The sequence below is a fragment of the Schistocerca nitens genome, chromosome 3 (genome assembly GCF_023898315.1).
Source record: "Schistocerca nitens isolate TAMUIC-IGC-003100 chromosome 3, iqSchNite1.1, whole genome shotgun sequence".
Classification (NCBI taxonomy): Eukaryota; Metazoa; Arthropoda; class Insecta; order Orthoptera; family Acrididae; genus Schistocerca; species Schistocerca nitens.
In genome coordinates, this window is record NC_064616.1 from 563,779,437 (window position 1) to 563,805,182 (window position 25,746).

The 25,746-nt window shown below is 43.9% G+C and overlaps 1 protein-coding gene across 1 annotated transcript in view; it reads right to left on the reverse strand.

Annotated features, from left to right (window-relative positions):
- The window catches only part of LOC126249336 (uncharacterized), a 756,239-nt gene that overhangs the window by 685,081 nt on the left and 45,412 nt on the right, over positions 1 to 25,746 (reverse strand). The gene's annotated exons all lie outside the window — the stretch shown is intronic.

Below are 25,746 nucleotides of genomic sequence, written 5' to 3' on the forward strand. Positions count from 1 at the left end.
CCTTGAAAAACTGAACACAGATCAATCGAGAAAACAGGAAGAAGTTGTGTGGAACTATGAAAAAAATAAGCAAAATATACAAACTGAGTACTCCACGTGCAACACATGCAACTTCAAGGGTAACGTGCAGTCAGGAGCGCCGTGGTCCTGTGGTTAGCGTGAGGAGCTGTGGAGTGAGGGGTCCATGGTTCAAGTTCTCCCCCGAGTGAAAAATTTACGTTCTTTATTTTCGCAAAGTTATGATCTATCCGTTCGTTCATTGACATCTCTGTTCACTGTAATAAGTTTAGTGTATATGTTTTGCGACCGCACCGCAAAACCGTGCGATTAGTAGACGAAAGGACGTGCCTCTCCAATGGGAACTGAAAACATTTCATCGTAAGGTCATAGGTCAACCCATTCCTCTACAGGAAAACACGTCTGATATATTCTATACGACACTGGTGACGGCATGTGCGTCACATGACAGGAATATGTTCTCGACCCACCTAACTTGTACACTCGGCGAATTGGTAAAAAGATTCTTCTACCTTGCCCGATTTAGGTTTTCTTGTGGATGTGATAATCACTCCCAAAAAAGTGATCGCATCGGACGGACAGACGGACAGATAATAAATGTCTGAAAACAAAAAATTAAAATTTTCAGTCGAGGTAAGACTTGAACCAAGGACCTCTCACTCAACAGCTGCTCACACTAACCACAGGACCACGGCGCTCCTGACTGCAGATTACCCTTGAAGTTGCATATGTTGCACGTGGACTACTCAGTTTGTATATTTTGTTTATTTTTTTCATAGTTCCACACAACTTCTTCCTGTTTTCTCGATTGATCTGTGTTCAGTTTTTCAAGGCCTATCCACTGTGCCAACTTATAACTAAATCTGAGGGGGGTGCGATGGGGAGGTTCCCTTGTCAGTGGCTTGTACGGTGCCTCACTCGTTGACTCCCTTAACCAATTTTGCCTAATCTAATAAGAGGAGGAAACATTATTTATACAAATACTGGATGCAGCAGCAATTCTGTGTTACACCCTTAGCTTCTTCTCTGCCGCTGTAACTGAGCAGTAACGCGTTCAGTATCCGGATCTGCCAACTATTATCCTTCAGGAGTTACTTGAAGTTCTTTCGGTTTCGAAATCGGAGACTAGAGTGAAAGAAAATGGTGTGCTCACCAAAACTACCATCCAACGGTACAGCATGCAAAAGACGAGGCACCACCTCTTTTTGTACAGTCAGTTGTTTCCTGTTTCGCCGGCCGGTGTGGCCGAGCGGTTCTAAGCGCTTCAGTCTGAAACCGCGGGACCGCTACGGTCGCAGGTTCGCATCCTCCCTCGGGCATGGATGTGTGTGATGTCCTTAGGTTAGTTAGGTTTAAGTAGTTCTAAGTTCTATGGGACCGATGACCTCAGATGTTGAGTCCCATAGTGCTCACAAGGGAACCTCCCCATCGCACCCCCCTCAGATTTAGATATAAGTTGGCACACTGGATAGGCCTTGAGAAACTGAACACAGATCAGTCGAGAAAACAGGAAGAAGTTGTGTGTAACTATGAAAAAATAAGCAAATTATACAAACTGAGTAGTCCATGCGCAAGATAGGCAACATCAAGGTTTATTAAGCTCAGGAGCGCCGTGGTCCCGTGGTTAGCGTGAGCAGCTGCGGAACGAGAGGTCCTTGGTTCAAGTCTTCCCTCAACTGAAAGATTTAATTTTTGTATTTTCACAAAGTTATGATCTGTCCGTTCGTTCATTGACGTCTCTGTTCACTGTAATAAGTTTAGTGTATGTGTTTTGCGACCGCACCGGTAATCCGTGCGATTAGTAGAGGAAAGGACGTGCCTCTCCAATTGGAACCGAAAACATTTGATCGCAAGGTCATAGGTCAACCGATTCCTCCACAGGAAAACGCGTCTGATGTATTCTATACGACTCTGGTGACGGCATGTGCGTCACATGACAGGAATATGCTGTCGACCCACCTAACTTGTACACTTGGCGAATGGGTAAAAAGATTCTTCTACCTAACCCGATTTCGGTTTTCTTGTGGATGTGATAATCACTTCCAAAAAAGTGATGAAAACATAAGAGTTTGTCACATAAACTGAAAATAAATAGATTAAACTTTTCACTCGAGGGAGGACTTGAACCAAGGACCTCTTGTTCCGCACCTGCTCACGCTAACCACGGGACCATGGCTCTCACGAGCTCAGATCAGTCTTGATGTTGCATATCTTGCACATGGACTACTCAGTTTGTATATTTTGCTTATTTTTTCGTAGTTCCACACAACTTCTTCCTGTTTTCTCGATTGATCTGTATTCAGTTTTTCAAGGCCTATCCACTGTGCCAACTTAAAACTAAATCTGAGGGGGGTGCGATGGGGAGGTTCCCTTGTCAGAACCATTTGAACCTTTTTTTTTGTTTCCTTTTTCGAATAATTAGATACAGGAAAGCAGACCAGCTAGGCAAGGTAAAGGAGGAACGTAAAATTAGAAATTAACGTCTCGTCGGTCATGAGATTATTGGAGATGGAACACAAATTCAGATAAGGCAAGAATGAGGAGGTAGACGACGGTGCCTTTTTCAAAGGAAGTGTCCCAGCATTCGTTTTAATCGATATAGGAAAGCAACAGAAAATCTAGATTAGACTAGCCTTATGGGGATTTAATCACTCCTCTTATCCAGAATGGCAGACCAATGTTTTCTTATACCAGATCCATAATTATTTTAAATTCTTCGGTAATACTTAATCGAAATCTTTGAGTATTAGTAATAATCGAACAATACGAAAGTGTTAGATAGATGCTTGTGGTACTCAGATGGGAATCTCTGGAGGAAAGGCGACCTTATTTTCGAGGGACACTATTGTGAAAATTTAGAGAATCGGTATTTGAAGCTGACTGCAGAACGATCCTACTGCCGCCAACATACACTGATCAGCCAGAACATTATGACCGCTGCGCCATCGTCCAGCGCCGGTGGTCACGTGCCCATTGCCGATGTCGTGGTGTTAACACCGGCACATGCATGGGACGTCGGCTGCGGAGGCCCATCGTTAGGAATGTTCGGTGTACTGTGTGTTCAGACACATTTGTACTTTTCCCAGCATTAAAATCTGATGTTACTTCCGCTGCAATTCGCCGTCTGTCCTGTTTTACCAGTCTGCCCAGCCTAAGACGTCCGGCGATTTTAATGTGTGGCCGCCCAAACCCACGACGTCTGGACGTGGTTTCACCTTAGTTTCGCCACCTGTTGAAGACACTCACCACAGTACGTCTCGAACACCCGAGAAGTCGACAAGTCATGCAGTTTCCGAAATCCTTGTGTCGACCCTCCGGGCCATCACAATCGCCGGCCGGAGTGGCCGTGCGGTTCTAGGCGCTACAGTCTGGAACAGCGCGACCGCTACGGTCGCAGGTTCCAATCCTGCCTCGGGCATGGATGTGTGTGATGTCCTTAGGTTAGTTAGGTTTAATTAGTTCTAAGTTCTAGGCGACTGACGACCTCAGAAGTTAAGTCGCATAGTGCTCAGAGCCATTTGAACCATTTGAGCCATCACAACCTGCCCTCGGTCAAACTCAGATTGATCGCTCGTCTTTCCCATTCCATCAACGGACGGCATGCTTACTTATACTACACGCACCGTGCGTGTGTCGGACTAGCAGTCTTTCTTCGCTAGGTGACGCTGCTATCGCCTGGATGGGTTTATATCAAATCAAATGGCTCTGAGCACTGTGGGACTTAACTTCTGAGGTCATCAGTCTCCCAAGAACTTAGAACTACTTAAACCTAACTAACCTAAGGACATCACACACATCCATGCCCGAGGCAGGATTCGAACCTGCGACCGTAGCGGTCACGCGGTTCCAGACTGTAGCGCCTAGAACCGCTCGGCCACACCGGCCGGCGGGTTTATATCGGTAGTAGGTTGGTGGTCATAATGTCCTGACTGATCAGTCTACATTTGGTGTAAGGACCATGAAGATAACATACGAGAAATTAGGGCTCATGCGGTGGCACACGGACAGTCGTTTTCCCTCACCCTGTCTACGAGTGTAACTGGAAAGGTAACGTCTATTAGTGATAGAGGGTACCCTCCGCCACGCACCGTACGGTGGCTTGCGCAGTATGTATGTAGATGTAGGTGTAGACAAATTTCATATTCGCATTTTCGGGTTCTGGACCATTCTTACACAAAGTTAACGGCAATTAACGAAATTTGTTTTTTATAAAAAAATGCTGTGGTCATAAAGTATCTCTCCCATTGGTTACACATTACAGAAAATGTGTTGGTATTGCTAAGATTGTGCCAAAAGATATAGTAAGGTTCTGGACCCTACTTAAACATCAGTATCTATTCGAGAAGTATGTTGTTGATAAAAGTTAACAGCAATGAACGAACTTTACTTTTTTTAAATTTTATATGGTAGGTGGTGCGAATAAGTTGCCCCCCCCCCTCCCCCCCATTGGTAGTACATATTATGGACAGTGAAATTTTCACTGAAAGTGAGACGTCAGGTAATTCAGAAGATATGACCAATTAAACAGTATATATATTGTTTGGACCACTGTGTGCATTATCAGCACAGGATCTTCCGTTGCGAAATTAACTGGCAAAAATTGAATTCTCTGTTTCGCGCTTGTAGTGGAAGCACGGCGGCCAGTGGCCGGCAGCGTGTCACTCGGCGCAGCTCGCCGGTTCGCTAACCACGAATGTGAGCGGCACGACGGCGGGGAGCCCGCTGTTGACACTAGCACGCGGCGCAGTCGGCGGACGGCGGACGGCGGACGGCGCTCCGCGGATGAGTCGTAATGGCGGGACGGAATCGTGACCGATGGCGGCCAATAATTTGTCCGTCTGATTGCTGACCATCTGTCGGGCGTAATAACAAGCCGCCCCGCGCACACACGCAGCTTTAATTCTCGATCACCTTAAAGCCAGCCTGTAATTGTGGCGGGTAGGCGCGGTGTCGTAGCCGGGCCCGAGCGACTCCGGCGCGGCCACTATTACCCGGTCCCGTAGGTGTCCACTTACCGGCCGCCGCAGCGGGCCACCAAACAAAACGCTAAAAAACCCCACGGCCGATACAAAAAACCGGGGTCATTACGGTCATTCCGTCCTCTTTATTCGTCGTTAATCATTACGGGATACGCAGCCTGCCCATGCCGCTCGCCGCGTCATGTTTAGATGCCAAATCCCGGCCGCTGTGGCGTCCCATCGCGTTACCGAATTTAGTGCGCGGGATATATTAGTGCACACTTACGCGTTGCCGACCTCAGTCCGCTACAAAAAAGGTATGTATGCTACGCGTTCGCACAACTCTAATGCAAAGGTTTCCCACTAACTCTTTGCGCTCCAATTAATAATTCGCTGTTAATAGTCGCGTACTAACTTCTGTGATTCGTAACATTTTTGCTGCTGTCTCTAGACAAAAAGGCCAACCGATGAATACAACCAGTGCTATGAACTAACGACTTTTGGTCAAGATTCCCAGACAGTCAGCGTGTGAATCTTAGGTGGTTTCCCATTCTCGTCCTGGTAGATTCGCCATATTTTCCTCAGAAACACAACACATGAATAGTTGAAAAACAGAAAACCAGAAAAAACTTAACCAGTTTAGGATCTAACTGCCTATATCTGGATATGTACGCTGACGCGCAGTGAGCAATCAGATACAGACCACACTAACAAAATAATAATAATAATAATAATAAATGAATCAGAAATATCAGAAAGAAATCGATTTAAGAATAAAATATTCAATTTAAGATTTTGAGACAGAAGCAGTAAGAAATTTGAAACAACATGGACAGAAGAAAGGAAAGGACAAGGAAAGAAGAAGGCGTACGGAGAAGATAGCAAACATACAAGATCGAAAAGCAGCTGAAGTTGTTACTAAGATAAAATAATAATAATAATAATAATAATAATTACTGTTGTAGTGGTAATAATATTTACTTAGTGACTTCTGACCTCTGTCAGACCGTTTTCAGGAACACAACTTACTAAAAATCACAACTGCGAAGAAATAGAATGTGTGGTTCATTGACACTGCCGCCCCAGATGATACCAGAAAGAAATGAAAAAATTTCAAGGTAAGAGGGTTTGAAAACAGAAATACGGCTACCCTAAGAGTGACTGTAGTCCCCGTGGTTGTTGGCCCAATGGAGCAGTACTAAAAGATCTTTGTCGGCATTTGAAAACCATTGAAAGCTATAAAATGTTCATCTACTAACTACAAAAAGCCACGTTTTTGGGATCTGCAAGATTCATCCGGCCGTACATCATGCAGTCCTAGACTCTTGAGAAGCGTCCGTTTGGTGATAAAATATGAAATCCAGTATGTTGATCCCATTTCCTATGTTTATTGTTGCTATAATAATAATAATATGAATAATAACAGCTGTAGTGTTTAATTACGAATTTTTATGGTCGAAAATATGTTTTTCTTTTCATTGTGAACTTATATCTCCGATTGAAAGCTATGTCACTAGCAGCGATGTAGCCCAAGTTATACTTGCGTTAATAACGCAAAGCTACTGGCTTCTTTTTTACTCTTAATGTTGACATACCGACAACAAGGAAGTTTATAAGGAGGGCTGAAGGCAACGTTGTCCAAGAACCCTTGTCAGGATTCGCCTGGAACGGTTGACCTGCACAGAAGGCATACCTAGAGCAGAATAAGCAGAGTGAGATTTTATCCCGGATTCTTCCAATTATTAGCCATACGCAGCGCCACGTCATTACAAAGGAGTAGATACTACGCCAACTCCTATTCTGATATTTAACCCTCAACCTCGTTTAGCTCACATACTCGTAGCATCGCAGACAAGTCACAGCCTTAATAAACTGGGCGATATCGTCAAACTGTGCACGAAATCCAGATCGAGGTGACTATGTGATTACACTGAAACCCAAGGTGTCGCGTTTGTTGAGTGAAGAGCCAGACTGGGTTAAAATTGTACCGCCCAGCATCACTGCACTGAGCTCTATTGACTAAGGCTCGGTTTACGTCCCCAGAGATGAGATGTGAAACTCCATCCACAGGCCCTGGTGGGCCCTTCGGTACCGACCAACCACTGTGTCATCCTCCACTGATTGCGTCATTGGATGTGGTATAGAGGGAGCGTGGGATCAGCACACCGCCCTGCCGGTGGTTGTCAGTTATCGTGTCTTGGAACCGCTACTACTTTGTCAAGCAGCTTCAAAACTGGCGTCGTGAGGCTCAGCGCCCTCCGCCCCATCCCTTCCATGAAAATAAAATCCCTGACAGTACTGGAAATCGAAGCTGGTTCCCCCGCATGGCTGTCAGCTACGTTGCCCACTAAGCTACAGAGACTGATACATGAAATCTAATACATGACCAAAATGCACCAACAAAATTACTCTGTTGTCGAAGAGAAACTACAATAACGCGTGCTCTTAAAAATACATAGACATATGCTAGATAGGTCACAACTGTATCGGCTGCAGCAGTGAAACAGAGATACTGATAGTCTTACACTGTGAATGGGAATTCTGTTGCCATAGACCACGTCTAAATTGCACACCACATGGTCGTGGAGGTCGTTAGATCGCCTCGTGTCGCTTGCATCGTAGTTTCACATATAGTATCCCAAGAAGTGAAAAAAAATATTTTCATAGCCGGAATTCGATTGGTAAGATAGACAAAGGATGTTATGCAGTTTACGGTCACCTGAGGGTGCACCAAATATTCGGAAATTTAAAACACTTCTGAGATACCAAGTTGGGTAAAACAGTCCTAATGGTCCGTAGGCGCTTGCGAGCGGAATAGGCTACGTTTCGTCTCTGGTTTTGTACTTACCTCCATAATCAGCTAGGCAGACACGACTTTACACTGCGTGCTCACGTAGCGAAGGATGGAAGGAAGATTGAGACTCAACGGGCCATCGGCGACAATGCCATTAGAGGGAAAGAACATCGTCCATATCCTTTTGAAAGGAACAATCCCGAGGTTTCCCTTAAGCAGTTTGATGAAACCATAGAAAACCTGAATCGAGGTGTCCCGGTGGGGATTAGATTCGCGCATCTACCGAACGCGAATACCCAGCCGTACCCACTTAGCTATCTCTCTCGGATGCTGCCATAAAAATCACCCACATTGAACCTATAGACTGTAGTAAATTGCTGTCAACTCCTGAAGAAATGATACCAGACCTTATCACAGATGCCTGTCAAATTGTGGGGGCTGAAAGCGCATGAGGGATGCATCACCCATCAGTCCTACATTAATTTACTTTATGCTAAAGAAATTCGCCAATGAATCCTCTATTTCTACGACGTTTTTATTAGTTTATTAGTTCGCTTTCTTGTCTGTCTGTCTGTCTGTCTGTTCGGTACAAAATTTGAAACTGATTTTAAACCAACTTCCCTACGAGATTGAAGCTTGAAATCTTAAATATAGCTCAGAAGTGGATGATAATGCAATACTAACTTGTTTTCTCGTCGGTCTGTTCTGGCAGAGGTGGGGGGTGATAAAGTTTGGTAACGCCTGACATCTCAACTACCTTGAAAAACCAGGGTGGTGTGTGGGTAGCATCGGAAAGCGTTCCTGGTGGTATGCAGGCGGATGGGCACAGCTCAGCAGAGAGAGGAAGGGAGAGGAGATGAATATCTCTTTCTTCTCTGTCTATCTGTTTGACAAAAATTATGAAATTCATTTTTATCAACTTTCTAATGAGCTAGAGACTTAAAATTTTAAACAAAGTTCAAAACTGGATGACAGTGGAATATTAATTCGCTTTCTTGTCTGATGTGTGCTGGAGGCTACTTTGTGTACCACTGCCATTTTCCCCCTTTTCCTGTCCCATTAACGAATAGTTCATGAGAAGAACGATTGCTGGTGAGGCTCCGTGTGAGCTCCAAGCTCTTTAATTTTTACCTTCTGTCTTTTCCGGGATATAAGTAGGAGGAAGCAGAATATTTGTTGAATCAGGTCAAGACAAAATGAATAAACCTGAAATGTACCCCGTGTCTCTGTTATGATCTAGTTAGTATGTTTGAGATCGACTGAAAAGTTTCACACACACAAGACCAGAAACAAGAAAATAATTGTTTGAATAAAAGCGAATTTTAATATACCACTTTTTAAAATCGAACTAAAAATTTTAAAATAATTTCTCCTAACCCCATGCAGATTTCTAATCCCGTATATACAGACCCGAAAAATTGTGACTGTGCTTTTTTAATAGGTATGAACATGATTTTAAGATACAAAACAAAAAAATGTGGAGAGCATGCAATACATACGTAATTGAGGCATGAATATTTCACCTCCTTACTATTACCTGTTGCATGTGACTCCCGTGTTTATTTTAAATTTTACAAGTATTTTCATAGCTATTCAGAAGTCACAAGTATGGGGTTATGGGAAATTATATTACACTTTTCAAGTCCCACTTAAAAAAGGCGGTACATCAAACATTTATTTTTATTGTAATAATTTTCGTTATTGCACGCACAGAACTGGACATTATTTGATTCTCGAGAAAGTGAATGTCATATTTTCAGGGACACACACACTTCGAGTGCAGAACAGTCAAGAATATTCTTTTGGTTTTATACAGAAAATGATCGATATCTCCCCTTAAATAATTCCAGTGATGACTGGATGTTTATATAATAGAGTCGTCTGCTGAAGTTATCAATCAAACAAAATGCTACCTTAAAGACAATGGTATGATACGAAGATTGTAGTACCACTCGTCTTAGTAAATAGATCGTTTTATGTCGAAACCGTTGCAAAAAGCCTAAAAATCTCGCAATCACCGTCAGCGCTACTATTCTCCGCATGCTCACACGTATGCACACCTCTAAGCTTCGTCAGCTGCGAAAAGATGTGCGGATAAAGTGAAGCGCGCTAAGGAAAAGAATTTGTTACGTACTTGAGAGTGATCAATTGCATTCTGCAACCTGATCTGACGTTACTTGTACCAGATGGAGCGCTATTTTATTCTGGACGCGAATAGTACTGTTACTAATACGCGTATTTGAAGAGCTCTAAGTTACGTGAGCGTAATGAAGCGGGCGAGCTTCTAACGAGCGCGGTGTCACACGGGCCTTTGCGAGGCGGCACTTTTTGCGCCGGCTTTCGAGTAAAAATGACAGCACGAATAATGGCATTTCTGCTAATGAGGCAAGCTGGGAAATTAGAACAACCGTTGATTCGAAGAACGGATATCGGCCTCTGACAGTGTGCACTGCTTCTTCCTCACAGTTTCTTTGTTTTCCTCGTCTGATTGTGTAACGTTGTACATAACATACTGGGACATTACTAAGTAACCGTTAAACCGCGACTAATTTACAAAGAGTAACTAATGCAACTGGTGGATTCCTAGAAATAAGGTGGACAGTACCTAAGTACATGTTTGGAAGAGAAGTTGTGCTTTCAATAAGATTTTCCTGCACCTTCCTGACTAATTCTTCAAGCTATACTCAAATATGTTGCAGCATCGATGCACGATCGAGTTCCAATTGTACTCAGTTCACACATTAAAATCCATGGCTTTTAATAGTCAACAGAGCACAAAGAACTGGTTGAAAATACGAGATAAATAATGAAATCATAGCCATTGCATGTCTTTTTTCCCGTTTTATTTTAAACTACGTCTTTCGGAACGCATGAACCACGTTCGCGCTATGCATATGTTTTCCTATGACTCGTCTGCTTCTTACCATAACGTCAGTTGAAAGTACAGTCTGCTGTGAACAGTCACGTGTAATGTGGACGCAATTTGTATTTCCAATTGATACTCATAACGGTAACGGCCATGCTCAACCATAATTATTCTCATTTAAGTTACTATATCGTACTTGCCTGTTGATATATGCAAGATACAGATGAACTTTCATTACGTTCGCCAAACTGAAAAATCTTGTAAGTGTGTCGACAGATAAGTTATATCCTTGGAAGAAATGGTTTCACTTCTGTGTACACTAACTGGAAAATACGTAAGTACGGAGAAAGCAGAAGCAACCTAATCTTGTAAACCGCTTCTGTACACAGTCGCCTCCGCAGTTAAGTCTGTTAACGCACAAAAGTAAAGCCGTTTGGCAGAATTGTCGTCGAGTCCCTCAAGAGAGATGATCAGCCGCCTGCTCCCAAGTTCCTTCGATTGGACGCCACTTCGACGACTTGCGCACCGTTAACTTACCCCAGTACTAACACGATGACGCTTCCCTTGGAGGTAGCCGGCTCCTACGCCGATGGTGGGAGAAATTTTCGTCATGATATTGTCATGAAAGCGGAAGAGAGGCTGCAGGGTGAAGTTTATTATCAAATAATTTTATGTTCATGTCTCAAGTTAATTTCCGTGCCTCTATAGAGCATTTAATGAAGTGAGGACATGTGACAGTGTTGACAGTGATTCGTCACTCGAATGAAAAAAAAAAAAAAAAGATGAAAAGGAACGTTAGCGTTTAACGTCTCGTCGACGATGAGTTCATTAGAGAAGGAGCACGTGCACGAATTGGTGAGGAATGGCAAGAGGAAATCGGCCGTGTCCTTTTCAAAAGAGATCATACCGGCATTTGCATTATGCTATTTAGGGAAATTCGGATAGCCGGATGGGGATTAGAACTGCCCTCATCCAGAATACGAGTCCAGTGTATTACCATCTTGCTTGGACGTTGTCGAAAAAATGGTTCAAAAGACTCTGAGCACTATCGGACTTAACATCTGAGGTCATCAGTTCCCTAGAACTTAGAACTACTTAAACCTAACTAACCAAAGGACATCACACACATCCATGCCCGAGGCAGGATTCGAACCTGCGACCGTAGTGGTCGCGCAGTTCCAGACTGAAGCGCCTAGAACCGCTCGGCCACACCGGCCGGCCGGACGTTGTCGAAAGAAAACGTGAAATCCAGAGGTCACATGGGTGCTACTGAAAATGTCAATAGCTACAAAAAAAGGGAAACTACCTTCTACATGCACTCATTACTGACACCGACAATATACGATTACACATATAAAATTTCGAACGCACAAATAATGGAAATTGGCTTGCACTTGATAAGTTTAAGTATCACTGTTATAATGCTCTGGCACTCATTCGCCTTTTTGCTTCACAGTGTTGTTAAGTCTGTGTTACTATTAATTTTGCACACTCTTTGAGATGCTCTTTGTTCACTGCAAATACGATCTGTTAGTTTTTCTAATCTTTTTAATTTTCGTGCACTTTTTAGAGAGAAAATCTGCTTCTTGAATAGCATGTAATCGACAGTGAGAGGATATCCACTGAATTGCAGTTTTCTTGTTCTTCTGTTTTAGTAATTTAATAATTCTTGGATTTCTTTAACTTGAATGATATTTTCGAACATGTTTGTTAATAACTGCTGATATTGCTCCTCTGGAATCACAAAATTGGCAGCTTTGTGCAATGTGTGTAGAAGGTAGTTTAGCAGACTTACGGCAGTAATGATAGCTTCAACTTCATAATCAAAATTTGAGTGGTGTGGAGATCCTGAACTCTGGTAGAAAGAGGAAATTTTGTTTTATATTCCTACGACAAAGTTTCCTACATTTTCCACTAACGATCCACCTGTTTAGGTGTGGAGTCGCCGTTCTTCAAGGTTCTCTCAGATTTACTGCTTCCAGTGCTGTAGCTGTCATGATTAATTTATCTGTTTCACTTTGTCATAATTAACCATTATGCCTAGTTGATGTTGTAATTGAGGATAAGTTTAAGAGGGTGGGAATATAAATTCTTCGGCATCAACTTTCGGCAGCTTATATTGTGATCAGACGTTTTCTGATTTTTGGATGCGGCCTATCTGTGTTTTCAACTGTATCTGTACATGCACTTCAGCTGACTCGTGTTTTGAAACCAAACGGTAATATTGGTAGAAAACATCTTCTGAAGGAAACCTGTCAACCGTGTAGCAGCCTTGACTGACATCATCACAAAGTCTAAAGAAGTTGTCGTCGAGAGATGATTCATTCGCTAATATTTCATGCAGCCATAAAAAACCACTCACCTTCCAAATGATCAAGAGAGGCTTCATTTCGCTCTGATTTGCGGACTCTCATTTAAGCAATTTCTGAAGTGAAGTGGGCGCGCACACGAGGTTTCCCCAAATATCGGCCACGCGAGATGAGGCAATTATGCAAGGGGACGTCCCTTGGATGTTTTGGCACCGAACTGATTCGGAAGCAGCAATCCAGGAGGTGCAAAGCACATAGAATGACGTTAATGAGCGGCGGGCCGGTGTCCCGCGTTGCACAACAAGCAGACAGGATGTTGCAGGCGGCGGCTACGCACTGCGCCACAAGTGACGAGCCGGGGCCCGGCAGCCGAATAATCTCGCAGCCGAGGAGACCCCGGGCTCCCGAAATTATCCGCCAGCCCGTGTCACACGCTTTGACCCAGAAAAGACGCGACAGCGATTTAGCAACGGTACGAAATAAAAGCTGCGCAACGACGGAATCCCAGAACCGGCGAGGAAGTCCTGTTTTGCTTTTCCACGTCGAGACATCAGTCGCTATTAGAGGCCATCGCCTTCCCTTGATAGAGCCTTAATAACAGCTCGTCCTCGCACCAATTTGCGATGCAAATTTTGATAGGGTGTAATTTTCGGAAGTGTGGGTTTGAGCTCGTAGGGAGGCTGTGTGAGAGAGGTGGGGAGGTGTCGTAGAGAGAAGGTGGGAGAGGGGTACACTTTAGACTATGTGTTCAGCCAGCGGCGCCGCACAACGGCTGCAAATGACATTTCATCTGTGTATTAGGGTCACAGCTAATGAAGGCCGCGCGCCCGGGTACTTATTGTTTATTCAGAATTAAGTTGAACGGCCGGCGGCGATGCAAGCGGTGCGCTTGAGATCCGCGCAAATTAGACCGTTACACTTCTTTAAGAGATTGCGCCAAAATGAAATGGGCTCCGCATAACGAGAAGGCGGCTGCAGGTGCCACCTACGCCGGCCGCCTCGCCCTCTACAGCCACCCCCGTTACTGAAATTACTTGGCGGCGCCTCTGTCGACACTTCCGCTACTTTCTCGGCTTCTGCCGACCAACGTCTCGCGCTTATTCGACCGAACGTACTCTGTAGATACAGCCTTTAAGCGTTTCTCGAGAACAGCTACTTTCAGAAGCAGTGAGAGAGTCAACTTGTCGTCCGTTGTTGTCGTCGTGATCCAGAAACCTGTGTGCGGTACGATACTAGTGGTGAATATCTCCAGTACGTTACTGAGCGAGGTGACGCAGTTGTTAGCACAATGGACTCGCATTCGGCAGGACGACGGTTCAAATAGTCGTTCGGTCACCCAGATTTAGGGTTTCCTTGATTTCCCCAACTCACTTAAGGCACGGCCGATTTGTTTTCCCATCCTATCATAATTCGAGCTTGTGTTCCGTCTCTAATGACCTCATTGTCAACTAATCTTCCTTCCTTGCTTTCTTTTCTTGGGCACGTCACATCCTATAAGTACGGTGTGATTATAATTAAACTTTCACTACTGCAGCCAGTATAGTACTGTATGGACACATAACTTTATACGAATGACGGTCAGACTGTGTCTGCAGGATTTACGTTTGTAGTAGTATTAGTGTCACAACTCGCCTTTCGGCGAACATACTTGTAGAGCGAGTAAGGCTGAAACATGAGCATCAATGCGCATTATAGCTGCAGACAGTCAACATGTGTATGGACAGGGTGAGCAGGGCTTTCTTTACTCGTAAAGCTAATTTATGAAAACAACAATAGCTCTGCTGCTCTTCGTGAATATCGACAATATCGTCACATCTAGTAAAACAGAAGTGATTTCTGGTGTTCCCCAAGGTAGTGTTATAGGCCCTTTGCAGTTCCATATCTATGTAAACGGTTTGCGACAGAATCTGAGCAGCCGTCTTAGTTTGTCTCCGGACGACGCTGTCGATTATCGACTAATAAAGTCATCAGTAGATCAAAACAAATTGCAAAACGATTTATAAAACGTATCTGAACGGTGCGAAAATTAGCAGCTGACCCTAAATAACGAAAAGTGTGGTCATCCACATGGGTGCTAAAAGGAATTCGTTAAACTTCTGTTACACGATAAATCAGTCAAATCTAAAGGCCTCAAATTCAACTAAATACCTAGAAATTACAATTATGAACAACTTAAATTGGAAGGAACACATAGAAAATGTTCTACATCTACATCTACATCTACATTTATACTCCGCAAGCCACCCAACGGTGTGTGGCGGAGAGCACTTTACGTGCCACTGTCATTACCTCCCTTTCCTGTTCCAGTCGCGTATGGTTCGCGGGAAGAACGACTGTCTGAAAGCCTCCGTGTGCGCTCTAATCTCTCTAATTTTACATTCGTGATCTCCTCGGGAGGTATAAGTAGGCGGAAGCAATATATTCGATACCTCATCCAGAAACGCACCCTCTCGAAACCTGGCGAGCAAGCTACACCACGATGCAGAGCGCCTCTCTTGCAGAGTCTGCCACTTGAGTTTATTAAACATCTCCGTAACGCTATCACGGTTACCAAATAACCCTGTGACGAAACGCGCCGCTCTTCTTTGGATCTTCTCTATCTCCTCCGTCAACCCGATCTGGTACGGATCCCACACTGATGAGCAATACTCAAGTATAGGTCGAACGAGTGTTTTGTAAGCCACCTCCTTTGTTGATGGACTACATTTTCTAAGCACTCTCCCAATGAATCTCAACCTGGTACCCGCCTTAGCAACAATTAATTTTATATGATCATTCCACTTCAAATCGTTCCGCACGCATACTCCCAGATATTTTACAGAAGTAACTGCTACCAGCGTTTGCTCCGCTATCATATAATCATACAAATAAAGGATCCTTCTTTCTATGTATTCGCAATACATTACATTTGTCTATGTTAGGGACAGTTGCCACTCCCTGCACCAAGTGCCTATCCGCTGCAGATCTTCCTGCATTTCGCTACAATTTTCTAATGCTGCAACTTCTCTGTATACTACAGTATCATCCGCGAAAAGCCGCATGTTGTGGGGAAGGCTAGCCAAAGACTGCGTTTTATTGGCAGGACACTTAGAAAATGTAACAGATCTACTAAGGAGACTGCCTACACTACGCTTGTTCGTCCTCTTTTTAGAATACTGCTATGCGGTGTGGGATTATTACCAGATAGGACTGACGGAGTACATCGAAAAAGTGCAAAGAAGGGCGGCACGTTTTGTATTATCGCGAAATAGGGGTGAGAGTGTCACAGAAATGACACAGGATTTTGGCTGGACATCATTAAAAGAAAGGTGCTTTTCGTTGCGACAGAATCTTCTCACGAAATTCCAATCACCAACTTTCTCCTCCGAATGCGAAAATATTTTGTTGACACCGACCTACATAGGGAGACACGATCGCCACGATAAAATAAAGGAAATCAGAGCTCGTACGGAAAGTTCTTTCCGCGCGCTATACGAGACTGGAATAATAAATAATTGTGAAGGTGGTTCCATGTACCCTCTGCCAGGCACTTAAATGTGATTTGCAGAGTACCCGTGTAGATGTAGATGGAACACGGAGAGGTCCCCTTTCCGCGCCGGAGTTGGAATGCACGATTCGCAAGTTCGAATTAACTAGCGATTTGAGAATTGCTCCTGGGAGAGGCCGACGGCCAGTTGCGCCACAGACTGTTGAAGAAGTTACTCTTGCCGTGGCTGAGAACGCTGGACGGAATGTGCGATCTTCAAGCTATGCACGAGCTGTGTGACGACAGCTCAACCCGTGGTCCACCATTCGAAAAGTGCTGCGAACAATTGCGAAATGCTATCGTTTGTGTGGTTCCAGGCTGTCGTGCATGAAGACGGTCGTCACATTGAGCAACGTTTGTAACCTGGAACGTAAACATGGTACACAGTTAATAAATGTTACCATCTCATGTGAAAATTAAAATGTGTTTTTTTCAGTGGTTTATTCATTACTTCTCTTGATGTCTTTAGAAATGTTTCCACGAAGTTTCATTGTCCTACGATCACTCGTTTTTCATAGGGGGCCCTCTGAAGTAGTGGAAGTTTAGTTATAATCTTTCTGTATTTAGGTAATACACTAAGAAGCGATATCAAATGGAACGATAACGTATGATCAGTTTATGGAAGTCTCAGATTTTCTGGAAGAGCTCTGGGAAAATTCTATGATTCTGTAAAGAAACTCGCATACAAGACGCTAGTGTGACCGATTCTGGAGTGTTGTTTTACAGATTAGCCTGCTTACAAAGTAGGTATGACGTCAGACATCTAACGAAATCACAGACGCGCTGCAAGGATTTTAACAGGTGGGTGTACCGACATAAAAGTGCAACAGCAGCAACAGCAGTGCTCGAGACTTCAACTGAGAATCCTTGGAAGCAAGACGATGTAGTTCTCGCCAAACACTGTTGGGTGAATTTACAGAGCCTGTATTCGGAAAAGGCAATGCGATGCCGCCAACATCGTCCATCCGACGCGAGAATAAGATGTATGAGATTAGAGCAAGCCGTCTCAGTAGGAGAATGCAGTATCTGCTGTTGATCTAGTGGTAAACGCTGCGCAAAGTAGTGGGTTCGAGTCCACTTAGTCCTTTATTTAGCCAGCATGAAAGCTCAGCCTGTTGCGTCAGACGACTAGCCACACTCTGTAATGCGAAAAACCGAGTGGAGTTCTCATCTACTGAATGTCATGCCACATCCACTCACAACCACTCATTAAAGAAAACGACGAAGCAACAGATCTAGAGGAAGAAGACAAAAAAATAGTTCGCATTGCTGTCTTTGGTGGGAAGGCCCTGGGTTCTATTCCAAATGCCTCCTCGGATTTTTGTGGGGAAGAGGGTCGGTAAGAGGGTCCACTCAGCTTCGCGAGGCCAAACGAGGGGCTGCTGGAGTAAAGTAGTGGCCGTATCATCAGGATTTATCTTTTGGTAAAAACGTCTGGAGGCAATGGCGACAAGCTGATCACATGTCCCACAATGATAGATCACTCCGCTTACTGCCTTGTAAGCAGCGGTCGGTTAGTCAGAAGAGGCTTAAGGCCTAGCCCCGCAGGATTGTTTACGATTATGCTTATGTTTACTTTTACGCAATTAGAGCACGTAAGGAATCCTATAGCTAGTCATTTTCTCCCCGCAGAACACGCGAATGGAACAGGAAAGAAAATTGGCACGGTGTAGCCTCCGCTACGCACTGAAATGTGGCTTGCGGAATATATAGGGTTGTCAGAAACAGTCTGAAATGCTTGTAAAGGTGTTGCAGGGTAGGTTATGCTGAGAAATAATTGTTAAGAAAAAAATTCGATACGTTGCGCAGTTTACGAGTTAATTAGCATTGAAGTTAGCCAATCAGGCCGTTGCACGAGAAAATTCAAGCGGCCCACCAGAGACAATTAGTGTCAATTGTTCTGATAGAGTAGAAAATAGCGCACGAGACTGTTCAGTCTTTGGCTCTGGTTCCATCCTGACTACTGTCCCGTGTCCAGTTTTGTATCGCTCCCTTGTACGGTTTTAGGAAACCAAACGATATACACAGTTGGCGACACCGTCTCTGGCAGGCCGCTTGTATTTGCGCCCCCAAAAGCCTGGCTGCCTAACTTCAATAGCAATTAACTCGGAAACGGCGCAACATATCTATTATTTTCTTCATAACTGTTTCTAAGCACAACCTACCGTGCAACCCTCTTAATAAGCTTTTTAGACGGTTTGTGACCACCCTGTATATGTATATGTAAGTACCGACTCTCATTGCTCCCAGATTTCTACCTGCGGCCATTGAAATGAAACACAGCATTACTGCATCGAGACTGGTAGCAGTATAGCACAAACAAATATTTAACTTTATATTTGAAATTAGATACGTCATTATTTGAGATACTTATCGTTTTTATAGGTATTAAACATGCTGTCGACTTGTTACTGAAGCATATAGATTGGCACTAAATGTCATTATATTCCTTAGCATTACATTTGAAATGGGCAAGGTGCTTTCGATACAGCATTCTCCCAAAAGGAATCAGCAAAGATTCAAAAAACCACTCTCACTATGAATGGCGGTCTTATTTTGTCCGATCTTGGAACTGTGGATTCACATCGAACCTGGCTGTTTCCTTATACAGTCATGCATGCTAATGTACATCTCCACAGCTGCACTATCGTACTTAACGTCTTTTCTTTATTGTGGCCCTTATCCCGTATCTTCACGGGAGCGGCATGCTAATTTCCGGATTTGGCAATGTTACTGATAGAGGTTTGCCCGAAGCACTTCCTGTCGCCACTCCAACTATCTGCGTCTAGTGTTATCCCTCGAGAAAGTTCGAGACCGTGTTTCGAAATGTTTCAGAATCTTGTAACCGAGGCGAGGCGTGGGTGCCAGCCTGGTATTCACCTAGTGGGGTGTGGGAAACCGTCTACAAACCACATTCAGTCTGGCCTGTACATCGGCCGTTGTTGTTAATCCGCCGGGCGATTCGACCAGTGCGTCTACACGAATGGCGGAAAGGGAGTACTAACGCGTGCGGCTATCCGGGCGGGTCAGTTTTGCAGTTGTACAAAATATGTGATTCGGAATAGTTTACGAAATTAGACACTTCATGCGATAATTCGCATTTACATGTTTATAATAAAGAGAAGTACGTAGCGACCTGAAAGTTTGACCGCTAGGCGTTTTTCTGGGCATGATCCTACTGAAAATAGCAAGCCTTGTCTTCCTCCTACCTAGGAAACAGTTTTGCAGCAAAGTGTGGTGATACCAGCAATTTAACGTGAAATCCTTGGCACAGTGTTATCCTATATGTCTCCTATATCCAAGTGAAGGAAGAGTAGTCACGTTTAGTAAGAGGAACGTTCTATAAGTAGTGCAATACTTTTCTTCTCGGACACTTTCGGCTGAAAAATGCGGTATTTGTTGCGGGACATCGTGGAATATTCCTGCTTCAGCTCCTATACTTTCATGAAGTTTCGATAGGTGGCGGCGCTCTATGCAGCCTTCAAAATGGCGTCCGTAACGGATTTGCGTACCAAGTAGAGAGCCGTCACTGAGTTGTTTTGGCGGAAAACCAGAGCATCGCAGATATTCATACCCGGTTGCAGATTGTCTACGGAGACCGGGCGGTGAACAAAAGCACGGTGAGTTGTTTGGTGAAGCGTCTGTCATCATCGCATCAAGATCGCGCAGACCTGTCCGATCTCTCGTGTTCCGACCGGCCATACACACCATCAGGAAATTGAAGAAACAGCTTCAGCATGTTCGTCGCCACAAAAATGCAAACGAATTTTTCCTTCTCCATGACAACGCAAGGCCTCAGAAGAGTTTGCACTTCGAGAGGAGGTCGAAAAACTTTATTGGCCGGTTCTTCCTCGTCCATCTTACAGCCAGAACCTCGCACCTTGCGACTTCCATCTGTTTCGCCCAATGAAGGATGCATTCCGCGGGAAGGAGTACGTGGATGGTGGGGAGGTTATTGATGGAGCAAGACGTTGGCTGCGACGTCGATCAGTGGATTGGTATCATGCGTGAAAACATGCCCTCGCAGTCAGGTGGCGTAAGGCCGTCGCATCGAACGGGGATTATTTTGAAGAAAGATAGTTTTGTAGTCAAAAGAGTGGGGAATAATATGGCACATTGGAGTCCTGGATAGAAGCAACCTGGTCCCCCCCCCCCCCCAAAAAAAAAGTGTTGCATTACTTATTCAACACCTCTCGTGAGAAGGTGCAGGACTTCGTTACGTACGGTTTACAAAGGTGTCCACTCCGTCTAAGTCACCAATTGCCACGCATGCGTTGGGCAAGAATGAATCAACAATGGATACATCAGTGAAAGGGACAAATAATGTAAGAGGACGAAATAAGTGTTGTGATTGCATTTCAAAAAAATTGAATTTAAATGTGAAGAGAAAACAAGGAGTACCTGGAGACGCGCTTTACCATGAAGCTCCATTAATAACTGAGGGATTACGCACTTCTGTGGCTGATATTCGTGTAAAATCACCATTCATCACTCCACAATACCCAGGAAAATTTTTCAGCGGCAGTCTACGTGCAAAACACTCTCCATCTAATTGCCAGCGGATACGCAAATGGATGGCAGTGTTACACATGCTTTCTGTTTTGTAATGTACTACACTTACTTTGATCACTATAAATGTGAAGTAACTAGAACACGGGAGTAAAGCGTAAAATGAATTCAAAAAACGTACAATGAGAGTGGAAAACTACATGAATACTATATGCCGACCGGCCATATCGCTGGTCGCTCATGGAGCTACGAACAGAGTTACAGTGAGCCTATGTTTAGGCTACTTTTACTCAAAAGCGCACCGCTATTCGAGAAATCTTCTCGTGAGTACTCAGAATGGTAGTTAGTTAGTTTCATGATCATTTGCAAGCTACATCGTAATGATGTGGAGTCATTTTATATTCACATCGCAAAATATTTTGTAAATGTGTCTACATGCTGATCATTTACAAGTTATCGCTGTTATTACTAATAAACATACAGATGTGAGTTGATAATTTATACCTACCATCTTTTGCGCATCATACTGATAGAAATTATTCTGCGGAACAGAAGAAGTTGTCAAGGAGAAACGGTTTCAGTTAATTTTCAATTTTATTTAGCTGTAGGAGATATTTTATGTCAGTGGGTAAATGATCAAAAACTTTGCACTCCTTTTTGTGCAAAAGACAACCTTAATGTGGAGTAATAAATGCCATTTTCCCTTCTGGTATTGAAATCATGTACATTATGATTATTTTCTGTTCATAATCACTTCGATCAGTTGCTCGGCCTTAAACGAATTGTATTGTGATTTTCTTTAGTAGCTTATGGAATGTATGGGTCATTGTTAACTACGGCCTCCTGACTGTTCCATCTCCTTCAGTTTAATGTAAACGAGATTAATTAATTTTGCTCTCCTTGGTCTGTTATACTCTCCGTGTGTGTGTGTGTGTGTGTGTGTGTGTGTGTGTGTGTGTGTGTGTGTGTGTGTGTGTGTTCTGTTCAAATGTGTGTGAAATCTTGTGGGACTTAACTGCAAAGGTCATCAGTCCCTAAGCTTACACACTACTTAACCTAAATTATCCTAATGACAAACACAAACACCCATGCCCGAGGGAGGACTCGAACCTCCGCCGGAACCAGTCGCACAGTCCATGACTGCAGCGCCTCAGACCGCTTGGCTAATCCCGCGCGGCGTGTATGTTCTCTGGTATCATCACTTATAATGTAATTACATTCTGAAAGCTTTAATTCGTCTTGAAAATTTTGTCCGTGATCTTTGCAGTCTGCTTCCAATTTGTTTTACTATTATTCCGAGTTGCATTGGCATTTCAGTTCCATTGTTTCTATGAAACTCGATCCTAGGTGCTTTCTTTGTTCTATTATTCAATGTTCCCCGAGTACACAGATTTCTGGCTCGATGCTGATTAGCCTTTAAATTTGAATCATATCCTTAAACGTAGTAAATTTGCTACTTTTCCCTTCTATAAAATGTTTGATGGCATGTTAGTCTGAGGTCAGTAGATTTTGAAACATATGTCTGTAAATGATGTGGCTGTGAGTCTTCTTCTGAATATCGTCAAATTCTCCTGTATGAACCGCAATTTATAGGAATGCTATAAAATTAAAAGAGTGAAGAAAGAATAATATAGAAGAGATAAGGAGTTGAGTACAATAAGGAAAATAGACAATTCATCCTTTTGTAAGCACCAGTAGGAATAGCTCTGTCTGCTCCGAAACTGGAAAAGTCATCGTAATGTTATATTCACCATTACGAACACATTAATCGTGAAGTATGACCTAAAAACTAATATTTGTTGGACGAGAACTAAAGTGGTTAATTAAGTAACGCAAAAATACATTTTTCCCAACTATAAAATTTTAGGTGTTCTGGCTTTCTCTGTGAAATTCCTTTGAACTACAGACCCTATACAGTAACATTGCCCTCTAACTGTTCAGCAGCCGAAAGACCCTTCCTTACAATGCACCACTGCAGATGAATTTCGGATTCCTTTGGAACACAGCACTGAGGTGCAGTCTGCATAAGAGATTTATTGCCGTGTAACGAACTCATCGGCGGCCCGTAAGGTGGCGGCTCCACGACAGACGAGCAACCCTCGCGAAATAAAATATTCATAAGTATACAAGGTGCTTCTTGAAAGAAAACTCCGCTCATCGCACATTTCGTCTCCCCTCACAAATTTGAATACCGCGAAGTAATATGAATGCGGTATGAGGAGCTGGCTCCCTACTTGCACATGCACCTGTAGCGGCAGCTGCAACAGACAACATCAGCCGCAACACCCCAAAAGACTGTCCACTTGTTGACAGGGGCGCAGTATTGATGCACTTAAGGGCTCAATAAAAAAGGTGTGTACTATCCTGACAACGTGCACAGGGAGTATGAAAAGATTCATCCAATTAGGGTGCGCTGAAAAGTAATGCCTCCGTATTTTTTTAGGTGAAAGCACGTTCAGATTATTGAACAAAACAAACGTTGTTAACACTCTACATGTTTATTCTTCACGTCTGCATACTTGTAGCCCTATGCCGCCAGAGGGCTCCGAATTTTAACGTGTAACATGGCGGTATGTCACGTAACTATGTCGGAGCCTGAGAAACTGTGTGCTGTAATCGAGTTTGTAACTGCAGAAAACTTCGTCCACACGTGGAGCACCTTCTTCTTCAGAACGACAATGCCAGGCCACACACGAGCGATGCGACTTCTGCAACAATCCGGCGCCTTGGTTTCACTGTCATCGGTCATCCTCCACACAGTCCCGTCTTGGCACCACCCGATTTTAAATACCACCTTCGAGTACGTCACTTGGACAGCGATGAAGCGGTACAAGCAGAGGCGAGATTGTGGCTCCGTCAACAAAGTCAAATTTTCTTCGGTCGCGCTTTCAACTAACAAGTCTCTCGTTGGGTGAAAGTTGTTCTTAGTCAGGATGACTATTTTAAGAAATAATATGACTGTAGACACGAAGAACGTAGAATGCTAATAACGGTTTATTTAAAAAGCTTCAAGAGTTTTCAGAAAAAAACATTGGAGACACTACTTTTCAGCACGCCCTCGCAGTTCTACATACGCGTCGAAATAAAAAAATGTATAGTGGAGCTGGATGTAAGCTGCTGAGTCATGCGTTTCCCGGAAGGGTCTCTCTGGAGCAACTAATTAGCTCGCTCACTCGGAAAAATCGGTTACAGGAAACACGTACCTGGATATGTTGGAGATCTGCCTTTCTCCACACTTGCGAGAACATGCCGAAAATTTCATTCTTCAAGATGACTGAAAGCCACCCCACTGTCCCTTGCATATCAGAGCATTTCAAACAGTGAACTGTGTCACCGATAAGGAGCCTACAGATCTCGCATATCTCGCATTGTACCACTGGACTTCAACGTCGCCTGACTTTATGATACGTGATTTGTTCGGATCGGGGGGGGGGGGGGGGGGGGGTTGTGGAGGTAACTGTTTATGTGGTTCCCCTACAAACAACTTTGGATGAACGGTGACGGTGCATAACTAAAGTGAATGCAGTTAACTCCAGACGTGCTCGCGTAATGGTTAAAAAGTTGCATAGAGAATATCAGAAATGAGATTTAACCACTAATTTAGAGAAAACGGAATATTTGATTACAGGGGCAGTGAGTCAAGACCTGAAGTTCGATTTTGGGGTAGTAACGTCTGTGGACTTGTATAAATATTTGGGAGTCATTATTAACATAGAAGGATCCAGTAAAAGCGAAATTAAGAAGCGGTGTGGGCCGGGTAGATAAGCAGCCGAACTATTAAATAGAGTTTTATGGTGCACTCGAATTATGTCAGTAATGGGGAGCCTTCATTTGTTGTGCCTTTGTCCCGCATCAGCGCAAGGTCGGCTTGGTTATGAACGGATTTGGCATGGTTGGTTTAAGGGGTGTCCGGCTGCCTTTCCTGACGCCACCCCGTTACCCCCTGTAATGGAACTATATGCGTGTAGTATTATTCATGTGAAAGTGAGTAAAAGTTTTCCAAATGTTTGAGAATCGTGTAACTGAGGCGGGTTTTGGTGCCAGGGCGGTATTCACCTAGTGGGATGTGAGCAACCATCTAAAAACTACATCCAGGCTAGCCAACACGCCGATCCTCGTCGTTAATCCGCAGGGCGAATTCGACCCGGGGCCGGTGATCATGCCCGTCTCGGAAAGGGCACTTAAACACACACAGTTCAAATGGCTCTAAGCACTATGGGACTTAACATCTGAGGTCATCAATCCCCTAGACTTAGAACTACTTAAACCTAACTAACCTAAGGACACATCCATGCCCGAGGCACGATTCCGGACTCAAGCGCCTAGAACCGCTCGGTCACAGCGGCCGGCTAAACACTCATGGCAATCCAGCCGGGTTAGGTAGAAAACGAATATTAGGATTTTGGAAAGTATTGTAGAAAGTGTAGAAGCATCTGAAGCACAAACGTGAAATAAGTAAAAGAATTAAGAGGAAATTATTGTCAATGCAGATGGGATTATGGAGGTGTTGCCGTAGGTTGTCACTACGGGATAAGATTAAATATGAGGACATACATAAAGGAATGAACCTGGAAACCATTGTAGTGGATACATTCGACGCAAAACTACTGCGATGTTATGGGTATGTACGCCGCTTGAGTGGCCTAAGAAGGTGATGGAATGAACCCCAACTAAGACAAGAAAAAGAGGACGGTCGAAAAGAGATTGGTACAGTGAGACGTAGAGGTGTGTCAGAGAGTAATCTGCAGGTGGAAGATGGGAAAGAT